Source organism: Choloepus didactylus, chromosome 3 (genome assembly GCF_015220235.1).
Source record: "Choloepus didactylus isolate mChoDid1 chromosome 3, mChoDid1.pri, whole genome shotgun sequence".
NCBI classification, from domain to species: Eukaryota; Metazoa; Chordata; class Mammalia; order Pilosa; family Megalonychidae; genus Choloepus; species Choloepus didactylus.
Genome location: NC_051309.1, coordinates 46,033,208 through 46,054,060, shown reverse-complemented (window position 1 = coordinate 46,054,060; position 20,853 = coordinate 46,033,208). Strand labels below are relative to the sequence as shown.

The window sequence follows — 20,853 nt, the reverse complement described above, 5'->3', positions numbered from 1 at the left end:
TTTTGCTTTACTTTGTTTGTTTTAACAAACAACTCTTGAATAAGCATCTTTGCACATCTTTTTACACATTTCTGATTATTTCTTTGTAAAAAGTCCCTAGAAATGGGATTTCTGCATCAAAACTATATACCTTTTTATGACCTTTGATACATATTTTTAAAATGTGTAGAAAGATGATACCAAATTACACTGTTGGTATATGGTAATGGAAATGAACAAGTGCCTATTTGTCTCTTTTTCCAGCCCTGGATAATGTCAAATTGTATTTTTTATGGATATAAAAGTTTTGCAGGGCAAAAACTGAATCTTTAAGTTTATATTGCTTTGATTATTAGTTAGGTTGAAGATACTTTGTTAAATTTAGTGATTGTATTTTTTTTTCTGAATTGCTTATCATGTCCCTTTATGGAGTATTTTTTGTGTTGAATTTTAAGTTTCTTATATGTTAAAGATGATAACCCTTTTCCGTGCTTAGATTATCTGTCAACTTAAGTTGTTTATGTGCTTTCTCTTATATTGAAGTTGATTTTTATGAAGTATGATCTTTCACTTGTTTGTTAAAATTGCTGCTTTGGTGTCATGTTTCTCATTTCAAGATAATGAAAATGTTTTACTTATCTATTTTTTCTAGTACTTTTAGGTTTCATTTAAAAAAAAAACAGCTACATCTGTAATTCCTGTGGGATTTCTTTTAGTGTGAGATATGAGATGGGAATCTAACAGTTTTTTTTCAAAATCATTATTCACCTGACATGATAACCATATATTTAATTCCTTCCATATGGATTTTGAGGTACTACTTTTATTATACTGTATTTACATATATAGTTGAGTCATTTCTGGAATTTCTTTTTGGCTCTCTCCTCCCTTCCCCTCTACTTTGTATTTTGGTCTTTGTCTTTTGGCCCTTATCAGATTCTTTTATTGCAACTTAATCAAAACTGCCCTACTCTCATTGCTCTTTTTTCCTAAAATTTTCTGGTTATTTTCATATGTTTGTTTTTCTCTTTGAACTTGTGAATTTATTACTGAGTCGAGTTACAAAATGTGTTGTGAACTTTATTGAGATTGCATCAAATTTATAACTTTATATTGAAAAGATTAGCATCTTTCATGTATTGAGTCATTTAAACTAAGTTTCTCTCTGCATTTATTGGTCTCTTCTTCCATGTATTAAAGAGAGTTTTCTTGAAATAACTCCTGCACATTTTATGATTTTTCCTGAATGAGTTACATTTTGTCAAAGTATTGGGAATGGGGTCCTTTATAAAATGAGATTTTCTTGCTTGTGATTGTTAATGCATGTAGGGAAGCTATCGATTGTGAAACTGACCATTGATCTGAATTCTTTCATTCTTTTTTTTATTGTTGCACCCTAAGTGATACTAGGTTTAGGGTTCCCTTTTCTATCTGGAAGGAGGTCTCTCACAGCTTTTCCTTTCGGGGAAGTGTTTTGGCTAATGTTACACAGTGTGCCTTGTACAAGATTTCACTGCATCATGACCAGTCTGGGAGCTCCACACTTTCCATGACTTGTTAAGAATGAATCCTCCTGCCCCAAGTTCCTCCTGTTCACCTGGGCTTGGCCCCTTCATTTCAATGGATAATCTGATAAATCTAATATCACCTGGGATAGAGCAATTGGCAGAGTGGGCTCATCTCACCTTCTTTTTCTATTCTGTCCAGTGTATTCGTTTGAAAGGGCTGCACCCTGTTTCAGGTGATTTGGGACTACCTGCAGGGTTTTTTGTTGTTGTTGTCGTTGTTGTTGTTGTTTTAAGTTAGAGAATTTGTGGGGTTACAGAGCAATCAGGCATAAAATATAGGGTCCCCATATACCACCCTGTTATTGACACCTTGCGTTAGTGTGGTACATTTGTTACAATTGATGAAGGCACATTTTTGTAATTGTTCTATTAACTATAGTTCATGGTTTAATTTAGGGTTCACTGTGTTGTGCAGTTCCATATTATTGTTTTACAAATTAATAATGTGATATTGACATTCCTTTTTTGTACTAAGTTCTCTAAATCCAGTGTGTATTTTATACTTACTTAATTTGGACTAGTCCTAGTTCAGGTGTCCATTAGGTGCATATGGCTAATAGCTACCACACTGGACAGCACAGCTGAGGATTTTACCTCTAGCCTGTGCTTAGGATTTACTAGAGTTTTTCAGAATATAAAATTTTATAATAGAAATTCATAGCTCAAAGTAGACTTATTAAAAATACATGTGTAGATATACTTCTTTCTTAATAGAGACTTAAGCCTTCAACTTCCTTCCTTTTTACAGAAGGTCAATCCAGAATGTTCTTGTGCATTATTTTAGTGCTTATATATTACTGCTTTTGACGTGGCTCTTACGGCAATTGAGGGATTTCATGTAAGTATATTGTGGCATCTTTTGAAGCCTGTTGGGTTTTTTCCCTCCCCCCCAAAAAAAATCTCTTTTAAAATAGATTTGATAAGCAAAAACCATCCTGCCCTATCTTCCTATTAGCTTTCATTTTAATGTTAACATAATGTGTGTACATAGATAGTGACTTTGAGTAGTATGTTTTAATGTACAATATCACCGTCACTTTTGTTGATCTAAAGGGATAATAGAACTTGGCTTTATTGGTTATTTACACCTCTTATTGACTGGGCAAAGAGAGGTGTCTGTTTTAAATTGAGTCTCTTATTCATTATTTTGTGTGAGCCATGTTTGAAGAAGATAAATGATTTTGCCCCATCTGGGGCTATACTTAATAGCACCAGGTTAGCCAGGTGATAGATTGTTCAGGGACTGTCCACAGGCAGCCTAGGTTCTGGACCAGGAAACACTTTTGTGGACCAGGCCTATTTACAATACAGAATTGGCTTTCTTGAGTGGAGCAGGCAAAAACAGCCATGTCAGTGGTGAATCGGAGAGATGTGCCCTGACACCAGGAGAATAGTTGAGCTTCTGTGATTGGCTTTGGTCCCTGTAGCTCTGCCCCCAAGGTAAAGCCAACTTGGTGTAAAATAAATTTCCTTCTAGTTTCTGCAGCCCTTCTTTTCCCCTTGTCCCTTTGTCATGATTTAGCCCTGCCTCTGTTCCTAAAAACGTAGGTAAAAAAAGATTTAAGGAGCTCCGACTTAGCACTCTAGGGACATTGCGTATCATACTGTCACCCTTTTGTCACAATGACTTGTAGAGCTCCAGGACTGGGGACTCTGGTTGTTCTTGGCAGTCTCCTCCTCAGAGAAGAGACCCTGGTCCCTGACCTTAGCTTGGGCTATGGGTCTGTGCGCTTGTGAGCAGTGCTGAGGCCAGTGGCCTGCCAAGATCTCTGAATATCATTGGCTTGTGCTTTCCTCACTGTTGCCCTTGGCCAGCTTTCCTGGACAAACTTGTCCCATGTTGGAGCTCTTTGGTTCTGAGTGTACCTATTGTCTGTAACCATTTCCTCTGGATTCCTTGCTCTGTAGCTATTTTGTCATCCTAATGGTTGTGATTAGTCAACCCTTTCCAATCCCCTTCTAGTCTGTCTCACCCTGCCTTTTTTTTTTTAAATCCCAGACTATATCATCTCTCTCATCAAAGAAATGAAACTAGTCTCTCTCTATAGATTTTACCCAAATTTGATGTGCTGCACTTTACTTGAAGCTCAGCTGGGTTCTATCCGTTGTCTATGCCACAGCGGTTCTGATAAGTTGTTCTCAGATGGATTTAGCCAACGTTTAGTTTGTTTATTTTCACAGTGTGGGTAAAGTTTTGAGAAATGACATGAGGAAGAATGACTTTTTCTGCCATCTTTCATGCAAAGTGTATCCATTTACAAATATGGACACGGCAGTGGGAGGTTTGTTTAATGTGGGTGGTTTTATAGCCACATTGTGTTTCCTCAGAGGTACTGGACCTGGCTGGCTGCACAGTAAACCAACTGGAAGCTTTTAAACAATGCTGATTGCTGGGCCCATCCTGTATCAGTGCAATCAGTCAGTCTGTGGGGATATGGATCAAACATTATTATTTAAGAAAATCTCCCTAGGTAATTCTAATATTGCAGCAGAGTTGAGAAACTCTAGTGTAGATCCTTGAATTAACTTGCTTGTGGAGAGAATGAGGAATCGATTATATAAAGCCACATACATTGCCAGCCAAGAAACCAAGAGCACGTTGATATTTTTGGTAAATTTTTTTTTCTATTGTCCTTATGTGTCTAATTATACTCCTCTTAATTTCCCTTCTCTGAAATGGTACGTACAACAATACTCAATTATGAGGTTTTGAAGACTTTCTCTAAAATTCTGAATTAAACATTCAATTAGTACATCCAAATGAAGAGAACACATTGCATTTGTTCTTAGCTGGTGTTATGTCTGCTCTGTGAGCTTGTCGAATGTGAGCTTTTCTGCAGTGTCATTACTTTTTTTTTTTGCTAACCTGCTTACTTCTAATATGTTGTAATAATTAATCTCTATCCTATATTTGTAGTCCATATATTTAGTCATTCACAACTGGAAATAATAGCTTAAACTTTGTAAAGGTCTTTGAAACTGCTGTGGCAACTTCATTTTCAAGAAGTGTATTTTCTTTAGTCTGCAATTATTGATTTATCCCAACAGGATATGAAATAGCCTTTTACAAGTTATTGTACAGAAAATGAAAACTTGCCAGAAGTCCCAATTATCTGCCTTCCCTGACTGCTGAGATGAAGCCCATTTTTGATGCTCTTACTTCAGCAAATCTGTTTTGCTTGTGGCCACTGGGATGGGTATCAGGCTAAGGATGAGGACATTATCCACTGCTGATGGTGAAGATTATTATTTCAAGCTCTGAGGATTAGAAAACAAGCACCACAGTGCTTCAGCTGGAGTGCATTGTGGCCAATCCTTGGGTGATTGTTTTTGATTTTATAATTCTCTTCAATATGTACTTTTTCCCCTGCACTTAGACTTTCCTTTACTAGGTGACAAGTAATGTGATTTGAACTCTACAGGTGGAAATCCTTTTTAAAAGCCAGAATTTGACCTGGGAAGGGAGGGAAAGTTCTACATTTTTGGCTCAGTTTGACCCCAGATGGCTATTTATTCCTATGTCTTTTTGTTTAAAGTTCACTAATAGAATCATTATAGAAGTTGGCCTTTTGTTGACTTCCAAGTGAAAGTAATTAGCAAAGGAGAAAAAAAAAAGCCTTTTTAATTTCCCCAGGTACCAAGTTGAATGTCCTTTGATCTTAATAAGTGACTTTCCCTATGGAATTTATCCTTCTGGTTGGGGAAACCACTCCTCCTAGATGTTTAAATTTTAACTAAGTCTGAATACCAATACTAAGTCCTTCAGCCTGAACTTAATAGTTTTCTTTATAAGGTTTCAGACATTTTTCCTTATGTTCAGCTGGAATTGTCCTTCTCTTTTTTTAAAAATAATTCCATTGAAGCAAACTAATAGACTCACCATCTTTACTGTTTATGCTTCTTGTGTTTTTAGTGTATTTGGTACCAGACAATTTGACATGGTAGCCACTTAACAAGTAGAGTACGTTTATTTTGTGACACAACAAAACTTGAGGCTATAACTCATTTAGTGCTGTCCCCACTCTTTTGTTTTCCCTAGAGGAAGTCCAACCTCCTTAGTGTCTTAAGCCAGTGCCCTAAAAAATTATTAACTTGCGGGAAAGTGAAATGGGGCACTTGGGGCCCAGATAAGCTTATAGTCATATTTGGGTTCTGGTCCTTTCAAGCTGTGTGGCTCTGGGCAAGTCATTTAACAACTTGGAGACTCCTGTTTTTCTTGGGTAAAGTGGTAATGGTAATATCTACTGGTAAATCACCTACCTGTTGGATAGAGAGTAAACTGTCGTCAAACTAAGCCTGGCTGCATACTGGAATCTCCTAAGGAGCTTTAAATATAATGATCCTTAGAGATTCTGGTTGTATCTTGGGGATAAGAGCTGAAACAAGAAGAGACAATGGTGGCTTGGACTAGGTGGTGTCAGTGGGGGGAGTGAGAAGAGATTGGATTTAGGATATCATTTGAAGTTAAATATAACACATTTCTTAATGGATAGGATGTGAAGTGTTAAAGAAAAAGACTGGTCAAGAACGATTAACATTTTGGGCCCTGTGCCCAAAATGATGGCACCATTTGCTGAGATAGAAAACTCTGGGATGAAAGACTGAAAACCTGCTTGCATCTTAGAAAAAAGTGCAAGCCCACATGTGCCAAAATGATGTATGTTGTTATACATTTCTTTTATTCTCTCAGAAAGAGTATTGCTTTTATCCTAAAATCAAGTCTTCAGCCTTTTTCATTTCCTCCTTCCCTCATCTTCTTTTCTCTGAATATTCTTTAGAATTTCAATAAACATTACTATTATTGTCTTATCTCTTCCTCATTGTTGTGGATTTTAGGTATCTGGGAACTGTATAGATTTAATCTATTTGGGGTTAATAATTCTATTGCCAGGACTCTTCTCTCTGTACTCATCATATTCCTTTGACTCCTGGGGTGCTCCAAATTGCAGGGATGTTCTCTGGAAGTGGAGAAATTAAATGAAGCCACTTGATATAAAGCAGGTGCTAAGCAAATGTTCCTTAAATCTGTGTCTGGTGAGTGATTGGGATGAGATCAAGCTGTTCAGATTTTGGAGATTGAACTTAAATGCTCTCATAGTTTTGAAATCTCATGGCATTTTCTTACTATGTATAGGCCCATGTTACCTTGCTTGACATGGCCACAGGTATGTCAGCAGGTCTAAGGGGTGGCACTGATTGTGTGATTCCAGTTAGTGGTAGTAGCATCTGGAGGTACAAGCATTGCATGAGAAGATTCTTTATTCACTGGGTGGTTTTTTTTTTTTTTTTTTTTTTTTTTTAATCATCATTTTATTGAGATATATTCACATACCACGCAGTCATACAAAACAAATTGTACTTTCGATTGTTTACAGTACCATTACATAGTTGTACATTCATCACCTAAATCAATCCCTGACACCTTCATTAGCACACACACAAAAATAACAAGAATAATAATTAGAGTGAAAAAGAGCAATTGAAGTAAAAAAGAACACTGGGTACCTTTGTCTGTTTGTTTCCTTCCCCTACTTTTCTACACATCCATCCATAAACTAGACAAAGTGGTGTTTGGTCCTTATGGCTTTCCCAATCCCATTGTCACCCCTCATAAGCTACATTTTTATACAACTGTCTTCGAGATTCATGGGTTCTGGGTTGTAGGTTGATAGTTTCAGGTATCCACCACCAGCTACCCCAATTCTTTAGAACCTAAAAAGGGTTGTCTAAAGTGTGCATAAGAGTGCCCACCAGAGTGACCTCTCGGCTCCTTTTGGAATCTCTCTGCCACTGAAGCTTATTTCATTTCCTTTCACATCCCCCTTTTGGTCAAGAAGATGTTCTCCGTCACTGGGTGGTTTTTATTTATGATGTTAGGAGGCTCTTGAAGCATCTGTACCATCCCTCCTCTCATTGTTCTTGTTCTACATATGAATTGGGTAGGGCTGATGGTAATCTCACACATGTGTAGGTGTCATTGCTTTAATGTCACTCAGCACGGTACTAGGTCTTTTAAGTCTTTGCAGCCCACCAGCTGTCATTCACACATCCCCGTTTAATCTTCTCAGTGTAGGTTTCTGTCTTCGTTTTTAGCCACATCCTGACAAACTGAAGCGTGCCAGCCATGCTTTACTTGCTTTTGCTCAAGTGAGTTCTAGATCTTTGTGCCTGTCCTGTCTAACCAGTCTTGGTGGCTTCTTTAATCCTGCCCACAGTTCTTATGGCAGAAGAGCCATCCCAGAGCCAGGGTTGTTCTGGGGCATAGTGCGGTTCTTACATACAGGCTTGTATGCAAGGTGCTCCTTTATGGATTTCCTATTTTTCCAGCCTTGTTTGATGACTTTTGGATCTTTTACATACCGGATGTGACACTGCTTGTCATCAATAGATGAGAGTGTCACACCTTTATTTATTCTGGGGAAGGTGTCTGTTTTATAGAGTAAAAAGCTGTTGCTGTTGCTTGTGGGAAATTTTGTGTTGCTATATGTGCTGCATGACTTTAGCAAAGTAATAATTGGCATGTAGGTTTTACTCTCTTCTCTGGGTGTTTTCTGTGGTTGAGACTTTGTTAAAAAATGAGGATGAATTATTTTTTCTCTTACAAAATCACAATGAGATAAGAAGCAGGTGCCAGTCAAACTCCAATGATGCATTCCGAGAATAAAACAGCGGCAAAATAATGTTATTTGTGTTTTTCCGCTTCTTTTAATAAAATGATGGAACTAGACATGTATCAGCCTGTTTTTATGTTATAAAATGCGTAAATAGCTCTAAAAATGAAAGTTGTAATAACTCAAGACAATTTTCACAGCTTTGTATTAATATTTTCCAGTACATTTTAAAGGGTTGACTTTAAACTAATTCAGAACTATAATTCAGTTATATCTTCCTATGAACACATTGCTGCTAAAGTCAGGGGAGTTAACTATCCTGCAAGCATTTATATCAACTCATTCAATAATGCTCTTTTCCTTATAAAAAGTGTTGAAAACTTGCTCCCTACCTTAGCACTATATTAGTGGTTCTCTGATGATGTTACAATTGTCTTATTTTAAAAAACTTTTTAAAAGGATGATATCATGGAACTCTAGAGTTGGAAGGGAACTTAGAGGTCATTTAGTGTAACAGTACCGAACACAGTGTGCTAGCAATTAATTATCCATCTTCTGCTTGAGTACTTCTCAGTGATCGGCGGTGAACCCCATTTTAATACAGTCCATTTCATTCTCAGACAGTTCTAGTTCTTAGCAAGTTCTTTCATATATTGAGTGTAAATCATTCTTTCTACTACCTTCTTCCCATTGGTCTTTTGAGGCCACAGAATATCTTTTCCCTTTGTCTCATAATGGTCTTTCAGGTATTTGAAGTTGTTTAGTATCATCTCCCTCTGCCTTTGGCACTTTCTTATGTCTCTTGTTATCCTGGATTTTCCCCTCTGAGTGTTCCATAATCTGTCCCAGCTAAAGTCTGCTGGAATAAACAGAATATGCCGATCGTTTGATGGTACATTGTAGACTGGGATGGTTATCTATCTTCCTTGTTACTGGCATTGTTTCTAACAGTGCAGCCCAATACAGAATTAATTTTGAGGAGCAGTCATTTCATATTGCTAATGTACATGAAGCTTAGAGGCAACAAAAACCTTTATTTTCTACATAGGACAAATGTCCCCTATTTTGTTTTTGCACAGTTGATTTTTTTAAGCCTTAGTATAGGACCTTCAATTTATTCACTCTCTCAAAATCTTCTTGAATTCTGATTCTTTCATGCCATCTGCACTTTATTAATGTGCCACATACACCCTTATCAGATCATGGTTTAAAACAAGTGTACAAGGCCAGTAACAGAGTGCTGAGGTTCTCCAATGTCTCCTTTTTAATTAGATCAATTCACTGGTAAGCGTAGATGGGCAATGATTTGAGTACTTTACATGATTTTTGGCATTGAATCCTCATACAATTCCATTTTATAGATGAAGAAACAGAGACCAAAAAGGTTGGAACTCAGCAGTTTGGCGCCGGAGCCCTCAGATGAGTTAAGCATTTACTTGAACTCTCCAGTTCAAGCTGTTGGGATCACAGCTGAGCCTTGTGGGGCTCAGACTTTGCTGCCTCTCACCCTACCCAGTAGTGCTCTGTTTTTGTCTCTATTTATCAGCTCCCTTCTTCACTTCATTCCTTTGGCATGCCTGTGGCTTCAGGATGCCATGGCCAGCCTCCCCGGTGCCCAGCTCTCCATGTCCATCCCTTCTCAGTACATTGTCTGCCTACCTGTGTGTCTGACTCTCAAATCTGAAGTCCCAGAAGGGCGTCTCATTGGCCCAGCTGGTCAGGGGTCCAGTGTTGGTCCTGATATCTTAGGGTCAGGGCACTATACTAGATCAGGAGAGGGGAACCCAGCCAAGGGTGTGTGGCAAGGTAGACTTTCAGAAGAGCTTGAAGGCGGGGAGGAATCAAAGGATAGCTGCAGTGTGAGCCCCTTTGTGTACATTTGTCAACCACTTGTGATTCCACATTGTTATATAATCATGGACTCATGTGGCTCTGGCTTTATAAGTATGGGACCAGCTGAAAGCCTTGTTGAAATCCAGATGCGGATAAATTTAAATAAGAAAAGGAAAGGACTTTAGTCTGGGGAGGTTTGCTGGCCCAGTGGTCACCACCTTCCTTTAAACCATCCTTTTAATAATCTGCACTAGATTTTGACCAGAATTGACTTCAGATTCATTGCCAATAACAGTATTGTTCAGATTTAGGTAATGTAAAGGAGGAAAAATTCAAGGGGGAAAAATTCCCTTTAACCCCTGAGAATACATCCTGTGTATGAGAAACACTGCTTTAAAAAACAATAAAATCTTATTCAATGTTAACTGAATCTCACTGCGAACGTGAAGTGTTCATTCTCATACTTTTACCTTAAATCCTTTAGAAGCTGTAAATCCCATTGTATTAATATGTGAATTCTGAAAACACATCTCTAGACCCCTATTTTCATAAAAAAAACTGGCTAATAATGTACAGGACCCATCTTCTTTCCTCTTTATAACACTGAAACAGTATTTTCTTATCCTTACCTTTTGGAACCTTTCTCATTCATGACAGTTCTTCTGTGATTAGTGATAGTTCACTTAACCATTCTGCCGATCCTCTCAGTTCTGTAGGTTAAAATTTTTTTGGCTACAAGGTATGAATTCATTTTCAGCCAGCTAGGTGTTGTTTTGTTGTTGTCATTTTAAAAAATAATCCCTACCCTTTCTTTTGCTTCAGTTCTTAAAACTAGTGTTTATCAAACCTTCCTAGTTTGAATATGACTGTCCTTGATAGAGAATGAAGCAAAGTAGAAGTAGGAATTGAGTTCTGCTTTTAATTTTACTTGTTAAAATTATGCCATCTATTGCAGGTAGCAGGCCTATCCCATCAATCCCTAATATTCTAAATGGAAGGAAAATAACATTTTGTTAGTGTCTAATATATATATTTTAAATAACTTTCCTCCATTCTTAGATGTGTCTGTGTGTCTCTTATTCACTGTTGAACAAGTGTCCAACCTTTTCCCATAATCTTGTTATCTTCTTTGGCAAGTTCAAGGACTTCCTGTGCTGCAACAGTGGTGTCTAAATACACCTCCCTTTTTCCTCTTGTCAAGAACTTTCACATTTAGTCAGTATGTTGCTTTAGAGGGCCTTCCGGACTTCTGTCCCTTTTTGGGCCTCAGTAATAGCTTGAAATATGTGGTACTGAGGTCTAGAATACATTTCTGACTTGGTATGGTATTCTCCTCTTTAACCATCGAGAGCTTTTTGGTACAGTTATTATTAGTTTTTTGAGACTATCATTATGACTTTACCACTTTTATGTTGATTAGAATCCAGTCCATAATAGCAGTTCTTCATCTTGTTTTCTGTACTTTGTCAGAGATGAATTTGATGCCAAGGCAAGTCACCCATGCTTTTAGCTAATTGAGACTTCTAGGAGATGTTGGTGGATGGCCAGTATTTGAAACTCCTCATTGCTAGTGTAATCTGCTTCTGTGCCAATTTTTAAATCTGTACCAGGAATGTGCTATTTATTCCTTCTATCTGACCAAGTGATCTATGGGATATTCTCAAGGTATCATTAAATTCCTTCCATCTTTCATTGCTCTTCTCCCTTCTCCAGTTAAGTATGACTTGGCATTTGTAAATGTTTTCATTAACTATTTCCAAACAAATCAGCTTGGATGATTATTTTTCTGGGTCAATATCCAGGGCTGGAGACCAAGGAGACTGAGTATTACTACGTATGAGGCACAACACTAGACATACCTTAGAGTTTCTCATGTAATACTGTGAAAGGATAGGGTTTCTTCTGAATGCTAAGGATCCTTTTTTTCCGGTATCCACCACTTAGAATTTGTAGTACTACTTTTTGAGCTTGAGCAATTCAGCATGCGTTCAGGAAGTGTTAAGCCATTATTTTTTTTCTGTTGTAGACAAGAAATGCTGTTGATGTGTGTTCACACTTGCTTATTTTTAGATCAATTCACAGCAGACATTTAAAGAAAAAAATATCATTTACCATGTATGATGACAAGTCCTGAGAGGAAAATATAATAGTGTGCATATGGGCAGGGAATTTTTGAATATCTGATATTAAAATTAAAAAGTTAGTAAATATTTCTTGCATGGAAGGGACAGCCTCAATGTTATTTATGTTGCTTTTTCATGTTAGAGTGACTCACCTGATAGATACTAACTGTTCTGGTTTGCTAATTCTGCTGAAATGCAGAGCATCAGAAATGGATTGGCTTTTATAAAGGGGGTTTATTTGGTTACAAAGTTATAGTCTTAAGGCCATAAAGTGTCCAAGGCAACAGAGTACCTTCACTGAAGGATGGCCGATGGCATCCAGAAACCTCTGTTAGCTGGGAACACACGTGGCCAGCGTCTGCTGGCTCCCAGGTTGTGTTTCAAAATGGCATTCTCCAAAATGTCAGTGTCAGCTTCCAATGTCCATCTTCAAAATGTGTCTCTCAGCTGCAGCTAGCAGTGAGCTCCTTCTGTCTGAGCCTATATAGTGCTCTAGTAAACTAATCAAGGCCCACGCCAAATGGGCAGAGCCACACCTCTATGGAAATTATCCAGAGTTATCACCTACAGTTGGGTGGGTTGCATCTCCATGGAAACAATCAAAGAATTAGAATCTAATCAACACTAATATGTGTGCCCACACAAGATTGCATCAAAGATGATGGCATTTTGGGGGACATAGTATATTCAAATGGCACACTAACACATGCCTTTCTGCTTGTCCCATGCTCAGTGTACAAGTTATGTGCTTCAGTAACATCTGTTATATTCTCAGTTGCTATATGTCTTAAGTTTTCGGCCAGAATCTAAGTATGGGGGTATGGTAGTCTTTAACGAATAGGATATATACGAAATCTCTATAAGAATGCTTTAAGGAAGATTGGTCAGGGTGGGTGCTTTAATATCTAAATAGCAGCTAGAAGGCCATGAGGGGAGGGAGAGAGTAGTGTTTGGAAAAACTGTGTTGAGATGGAAAAGTGTCAGGAAAGGAGAAATGCAGTTAAGAGAGAGAGGTGAGGTTAAGCTTAATTGTTGAATGAATGAATGAATGCGTCTGTCAATATAAGGGCTCTAGAGGTGGGACGGACCAACTCCAAATGTTGTCCTGGCTCTGTTGCACACTGGCTCTCTGGTTGTGAGCCGGTCTCCATATTAGATACAGGGTTTGCTCACCTTCATCATTTTGAGAAGAATCCTTTAAAAGAGTACACCCTTTTGTGAGATGAAAGACAATCTACTTTTTGAAACAAATAACGGTGTTTTGCACTATAAGAATGTTCTGGTTTGCTAAAGCTGCTGGAAATGCAATATACCAGAAATGAGTTGGCTTTTACAATAGGGGTTTATTAGTTCAGAAATTTACAGTTATAAGGCCTTGAAAATGTCCAAATTAAGGCATCAAGAGGTAGATACCTTTTCTGAGGAAAAGGCCGTTGGCCTCTGGAACACCTCTATCAGCTGGGAAGGCATGTGGCTAGTTTCTGCTGGTCCTTTGCTCCCAGGTTGCATTGCTTTCAGCTTCTAATTCCAGTAGCTTCCTCCTTAAGTGTCTGTGGGTTCTCACTTAGCTTCTTTAGAGGGCAAACTCTAGGCTTCATCTCTTAGCTTAGCATCTCCAAACATCTGGGTCGGGTTCTGTGTGGGCTCTGAGCTGTTTCTCGCTCTCTCTCTGAGCTTTATTAAGGACTCCAGAAACTAATTAAGACCCATCTTGAATGGGCAGGGTAACATCTCCATGGAAGTAATCTAATCAAAAGATCCCACTCACAATAAGTCTGCACCACAAGATTGAATTAAAAGAATATGGCTTTGCTGGGGTACATAATAGATTCAAACCAGCACAAAGGGCAAGTGGATTTCTTGTTCTAACACTTTTGTTATAACTCATGTGGACTTGACGGTAATGAGCTAGGATTACAGATGCATAAGCAAGAGGGCAAAGGATATCTAAGGTTTTTTGTCTATTGTCCAGGTGCCTTGGGGTGGCAACCCACAATTTTCCCAGGGCTTGCTGGACTCTGGGCTTGCTTAGGTCATCTGTTAATATCAGAGCAGATCTGATTTAGCAAGTAGGGCCTATTGGGGGAGACTCCAGGCAATCTGCTGATCCCATGAGCAGGGTGGTTGGTTGCATTGTGGTTCCAGGTCATCATTCCATGCAGATTTCAGCTAGTGATTGGGAGACAGGGAACAGGATTTAGCTTCTGGAATAAAAGGCTGGCCAGTTCAGATAGGGTGTCAGTGCCCACCTACGTTAGATGAACATCAAGACAGGACTTTGCTTCTGGTCATTTAAGTAGATGGAGTAGTTCCCAGAATCAAAGGAAAAGCTTACCAGGCACGTCGAGGATGATTGAAGGAGTTTGACTAGTGGACGGTCACTTCATGATGCCGTTGTATCAGCCCTCTCTATGCTCAGTCTTTCCATCTGCCCAACCTGCAAAGTGACTGTGATTGGCCTTGTGTGAACCATCTGCCCACCTCTAAGTCAAAGAGAGGCAGGATAATGGACCATCCATCCCAAACTGCCTGCATTGGGGGTAAATGGAGTTCTTCAAAGGAAACCTGTGGACTGTTTCCAGGAGGAGTGGATGCTGAGCTGGAAAGAGCAGTAGATGTCCATTATACAGAGCCTGGATCAGCACACAGTATAGGGAAGGTATACAGATACCGCTGAAAATTCCATTTCCCCTCTGGCTACTGCAGTTGTGGTCTAGAAATTTGAGACATATTGCTGAACAGTTTCCATTTAATTCTGAGGCTTATAAAGGTGTTTGATTTTTTTCAATGCCACTTTTGAAAATGTAGTTTGAAAGTCTTAACCTCAGAACACCCAGTCTTTGTTTCCCAGACTGGCATTCCTTCCTTTTTTGCCCTCTCTGTCTGAACAGCTACTGTCAGGTTCATAGTCAAACATTCGGAGTTCTGTTCCAGCAATACGGTCTGCGAGATTTCTTGAACTCCTTTGTAGCTCCAGTAACTATCTCTGTATTTCTAATTCTAGAAACAATAGATATAAGTTACCACTGAAAACAAAATAAATAACATGTAAACCTCTAAACTGTTCAGCCAAAGATTGTTTTGTTACAGAAACTTGAACTAAAATTACTAGATGAGGGCTTTTAATTTATTATTTATTTTCCCTAGAGAACAACAAAAAAAAAACATATTAAGTCTTTGAAAAGGACCATGGGTAGCACTCATAATGTCCTACAAAGTAGCACCTAACTTGAATCACACCTAAGTTCTGCAGTGTGCCTCTAAAGTCTCTGGCTAGTTCTGCAATTAATATTCTTTTATTAGAGTCTGTTGCTGTTGCAAGCATGACTGTTTGTTTAATGACCTCAATCTAGGTCAAGAAGCTTGAGCAATTAGTATGGTTGCTTTCATGTCTAATATTGGAAGCCATTGAGTAAAAGGATGTATAATTGGACTTTTCTGAATATGTTTGGGAGATAATATAATAGATATCCTGATTCCAATTATACTCTTACTTATAATTACAATAAAGTTGAGTCTGCAAAAACTTAATTGTTCTATAACCATATTACCAGGCAACAAAATGGTTTTGTATCTTGTTCTGTTCTCCCTCCCACCTACCCACCTCTGCATTTCTGTTGCATAACCTCTATAGAGATGACAAATTTGGGGGAAACATGGACTTATTTAGTATTAATTTGCAAAATTGTAGGGGAAAATCCATTTTTTACTGTCTAGATTTATTCACTGGTCACAACTTTAAATATTAGCTAAATAAATAAGAAATCTTAGTACCTATATTGGTGTCCTTAAGATTTGTTTTTCCCAAAATAAGTATTTTTAAAGAGGATTGACTTTATCATCTCTGAGGAGGATACGGTGATAGGAACTTTTGAGTGGTAAGTATGATGCTACATTGCTAACATAAAGTCATTTCATCTTCATATTAACCCAATTATTATGAATGAAGAAGCTAAAGTTCAGAAGATAAATAATTTTCCCAGTATTATTTAGAAGTGTCATAATCTGAATTTAAACACAGAACTGACTACAAAGCCTATTCTCCCCCTTACCCCCCCCCCCATCATGGTCTGTTTTTCTGATTTCAGTAATAGAAATAATAGCTAGAATTTAGAATTTTTTAGTTTTTGGTCTCTAGTGGGAAGTCCTCTCTCCACCCCCACCCTAGACCTCTACCACTCCTCGCCTAAGCACTTATCATGGCCAGGGTTCCCAGGCAAGTGGGTATCTTAGATGACAGCATTGAAGTATGCACAAGTTCTCCTGACAAAGTCACAATAAGTGACATCATCTTGATTGCTCTCAGTGTCTAAGAACAATTGGCAAGAAATTCCTCCTCAGTGACGTCAGTGGTGTAAAGGTAGAAGAGCTTGAAGGTTCATGTGTTTTGCAGATTCAGAAAATTTGCACTGTTGCTACACCAAAGGATAATGAAGAATCTCAGGCTGTACCAAGAATGCTGCATTCACAGATGACTGTTGGTCATATAAGTTGCCCAGCAGTAAAATTTTATAATATATCAAGAATAAGCCTAACACCCCACCTGGAACTAAAATTAAGCTCTCAGGCATTGTTGACTTAAAAAAATGGATTCCTGCTCTTGAATGACTCTTAACATCACAGTTTTTGGTGGTGAAGTGGAGCACCTATTGAGAAATGGGAAATTACAGAGAAGCTTGTGAAAATACAGTGGAAGCAATGTTGTAATCGAAGGTAGAAAACATCCTTTTGTGCCTTTTCGACAGAAATGTGTATCTCATTTACAAGTGGATAGCAGAGGAACAATTTATTATGTTTGTCAAACCTATAAATGGTAATGGTGAGTTTTTAAAGCAAAGGACTGCTGCCATTGCAGAAGTTGCAAAGTGCAAAGAAACCAAAACATTAAGAGGAGTTGATGGTGGTGCTAGAAGTAATCTCAGTACTAAAAAATGAGTACTAAAAAAGCATGTGCAAGTGCTTCTTTATAACATTGGTTTAGATATGTTCAGAAATAGGAAGTTTGAGTCATGAACTCCAAATTCACAAAATTGAGCCAACATAAAATGACATCCTAAAAATGAGTGTTATTTCTAAAAAACAGATATGCACGAATTCACCTGGTATGAAAGTTGCATTCTTAACCTAGGATCATTGGATTACTGAGGGGTCTGTGGATAGAAATCAGAGAGAGGTAGGCTAGGGGGTCAATAAAATTGTATTGGACAAAAATTACATCTACATTTCAACTAACTCCTCTGAACTTGAGCATTTCCTTTGATTATGAAATTAGGCAACAACTATAGTGGTATAAACAATACCAATGACCCTGTCATCAATAGAAATCCCAGCTCTTGTAATATCACAAATCTAAATAAGGAAGTTTTACCTAAAAAAAGTCAGCCAAATCTGAGGGAAAACCTGAAGGTGTCTATAGAGAACTGGTTGATGAGAAAGCTATGAAGCATGTAACAGAAATGGACTTCAGTTAAGAAGCATCGTGGCAAGATATTATGGATGATGGCAATAATTTAGAGGCAGCATCATACATATTTCTTAATAACAATAAACAGAAACCTGTTATGGGTTCACCTCTGAAAGGTAAAGGAATAGGCAGTGGGCGGATAAGATCTGAAGATGAAGAGGATCTGGGAAATGCAAGGCCACCAGCACCAAGCCCGTTACTTGATTTTTTGGGTCTATATGGGAACTTTGAATGTGGAAAAACTTAAATCACAGCCGCATCAGCTTCCTCACTGGTGACATGGATTGTCAAATACTGAATAAAATGGAGTAAAAGATAATTAACCGAAACATGGTCTGCAAAGTGGTACCAGGCAGCCAAGAAATGAAAAACCTCATTTTCAAAGAGACACTCAAAATTCAAAGTCAATTTTAGAAGTCAGTGGATTACCTAGAAACAGAGGTCCTGAAAGACAAAGTTCTTCAGGATCTGAAGCATGGGCGGAAGGAGAGAATCAAGACAAGTGTGGTAGACCATATTTTAGATCTGATAAAACTAAAGATACTTCACATTCTTTTGAGTTCTCAGTACAATGATGGTGCTTTTAAAAAGAGAGAGAGTTGTATGCAAAGCACACCAGGAAAAAGTCCATTCTATGCAGAGGGAAAGGAAAATCCATTTCCTCAAGAAACCATAGATTATAATGACAAAAAACATGGTAAACCAGAACACTGAACAGCAAATCTTTATCAGTTTTATGACAGGAAACCACAAACAATAAATAATGAAGCTTTTAATTAGTCTTTTTTTTAAAAAAAAATGTAATGTAAATACTGATTACCAGAATTCTGTTAGAACTAGTTTCATTGGTGTCACAAGTGGAGAGACAGACATGGCCCTGAAGCAGAGGTAAGACTTAAGTCTGCAAGACCTATCACAGCTACATCCTGTGATGATAAAATATTTTATAATAATGGGCCCAAAAGAAAATCTGAGCCAATTAAACCAGGAAAAGTACTAGAATCATCTCTTTGTATGGAGTGTGCAAAAACAAGCAAACCTGGAGTTGAATACATTGCACTTTATTGGGAAGACACCAGGTTTTATCGAGCAAAAGTTGAAGCTCTCCATTCTTTGTGGATGACAGTAGTTGTTAAATTCATTAATTATGGAAACCATGAAGAGGTACTACTAAGCAACATCAGGCCCATTCAGACAAAGGTGTGGGAGGAAGAAGGTACTGTGGTGGTTTGAAGCTGTATGTATCCCAGAAAAACATGTTCTTAAATCTAATCCATTCTTGTGGGTGTAAACCCACTATAAGTAAGACCTGTTGATGAGACTACTTCAGATAAGGTATGACCCACCTCATTCAGGATTGGTTTTAATCCTGTTACTGGACTCCTTTATAAATGAAATTAATGCAGAGAGAGAGAGAAGAGAGAAAGCCATGGAAGCAATAAGTTGAAAGCAGTGAAACTTGGAAGAGAAGGGAGAGACCAGCAGACGCTGCCATGTGCCTTGCCATGTAGCAGAAGAGCCAAGGATTACCGGCAGCTGGTTTTGGGGAAGAAAGCATTGCCTTGATGATGCCTGGATTTGGAAGTTCTCATGGCCTCAAACTGTAAGCTAATAAATTCCCATTGCTTAAAGCCAACCCATTTCATGGTATCTGCTTTGAACAGCCTAGATAACTAAAACAGGTACCCACAACCAAAGGCTTGAACTCCGTAGAGGAGGTGATGGCCAACCAAGATGATCAACTCAGCCAACCCAACCTCCCCAGGCTCAGAATTAACATGAAAAGATTCTTCATGAAGAAAGGAGCCATTGCCTGAGACATCCTGATCAAACCTGTTGATAGACCTCCTGTTTTCCCTTCAGAACAAGATGTAGCCATGGTGGATATTATTATTTGAAGAAAGGTAAAGCAGATTTGCAAGGAAAAAATAGTTTCAACCCATATAAAGAATGGGAAAAAAATACTACTTTAAATAAAGCAAATACCTTTTCCAAATGAAAGGAAGATTTTTTTCTTTTGTCAGCAATAAAACCAATGGTGCTAGTAGATTACAAAATAATAACTAGAATTTATTACATATGTATGATGAGCCAGGAACTGTCCTGAGTACTTTGCTGCATTATTTTATTTAATCCCCACAAAAAGCTATGAAGGGGGCCTAAGAGTTAAGTAATTTTTCCAAGGTGACAGCTCTTAACTTATGATCCTTAACTGTCTCTCTCATTCTGTAGTCTGTGGTTCCAGATATAATTCCCTAATGCCTTTCTTGACTATATTCTATATTTTAAATGTTATTGATTACTATATTATAAATGAGAAAAAGATAACTGATACCTAAGGCAAAGGTTGGTTGGCTATAAAGAAAATACTGTTCATTAAATTATTAATCATCTGTTTATTTAAAATACTAAATTTCATTTAAGTCTTGGATTTTTAATTTGCAGTAGTGTCAGAGTGTGGGTACATGTGGCATCATAAATGGTGGAATGATAATGAAAGATGTTAAGAGTCTAGAAGCGTTTTGCCATCTCTGCGTCCACAAAATGTCATGTGTCTATCACTTTTCTTATCTGCCACCATAAACTAATCCAGGCCCCATTGTCTTTTTTTTTTAAATTCAGTTTTACTGAGATATGTTCACATACCATACAGTCATCCATGGTGTACAATCAGCTGTTCACAATACCATCACATAGTTATGCCTTCATCACCCCAATCTATTTTTGAACACTTTCCTTACACCAGAATCAGAATAAGTATAAAAAATAAAAATAAAAACACCCAAATCATCCCCTCCCCCATTTTTCATCCCCACCCTATTTTTCATTTAGTTTTTGTCCCCATTTTTCTATTATCCATCCATACACTGGATAAAGGGAGTGCGATCCACAAGGTTTTCACGATCACACTGTCACCCCTTGTAATCTACATTGTTATACAATCGTCTTCATCAGGCCCCATTGTCTTTTACCTGAATTCCACAATAGCCTCAAAATGGTCTTCCTGTTTAAAACTTTTCGGTGGATTCCTAGCTCATAAAAAGTAAGAATTGAAGTTTGTTAGTGTTTCTCCCATCTGGTCCTGCCTTTCTTTAGATGCTCTGCCTATTCAGCTGTCACTGGTCCTATTATTCCAGGCATCGTAAGCTCCTTCTTGGCTCAAGGGCTTTGTTCCTGTTTCCTTCCTGGGTTTGTATTATCCCTTACCTTTGCTTGTGTGTCATTCAAATCAGTGGTCTCCTTGGAGAAGCCTCTGCCACGCAGTATAAAGCAGT

The 20,853-nt window shown here is 38.1% G+C and overlaps 1 protein-coding gene and 1 pseudogene across 3 annotated transcripts in view; both read left to right on the top strand.

Moving 5' to 3' along the window:
* ATP8A1 (ATPase phospholipid transporting 8A1) overlaps nucleotides 1-20,853 on the top strand; it is a 254,190-nt gene that overhangs the window by 7,960 nt on the left and 225,377 nt on the right. The gene's annotated exons all lie outside the window — the stretch shown is intronic.
* On the top strand, nucleotides 16,214-19,355 carry LOC119529036 (annotated as a pseudogene).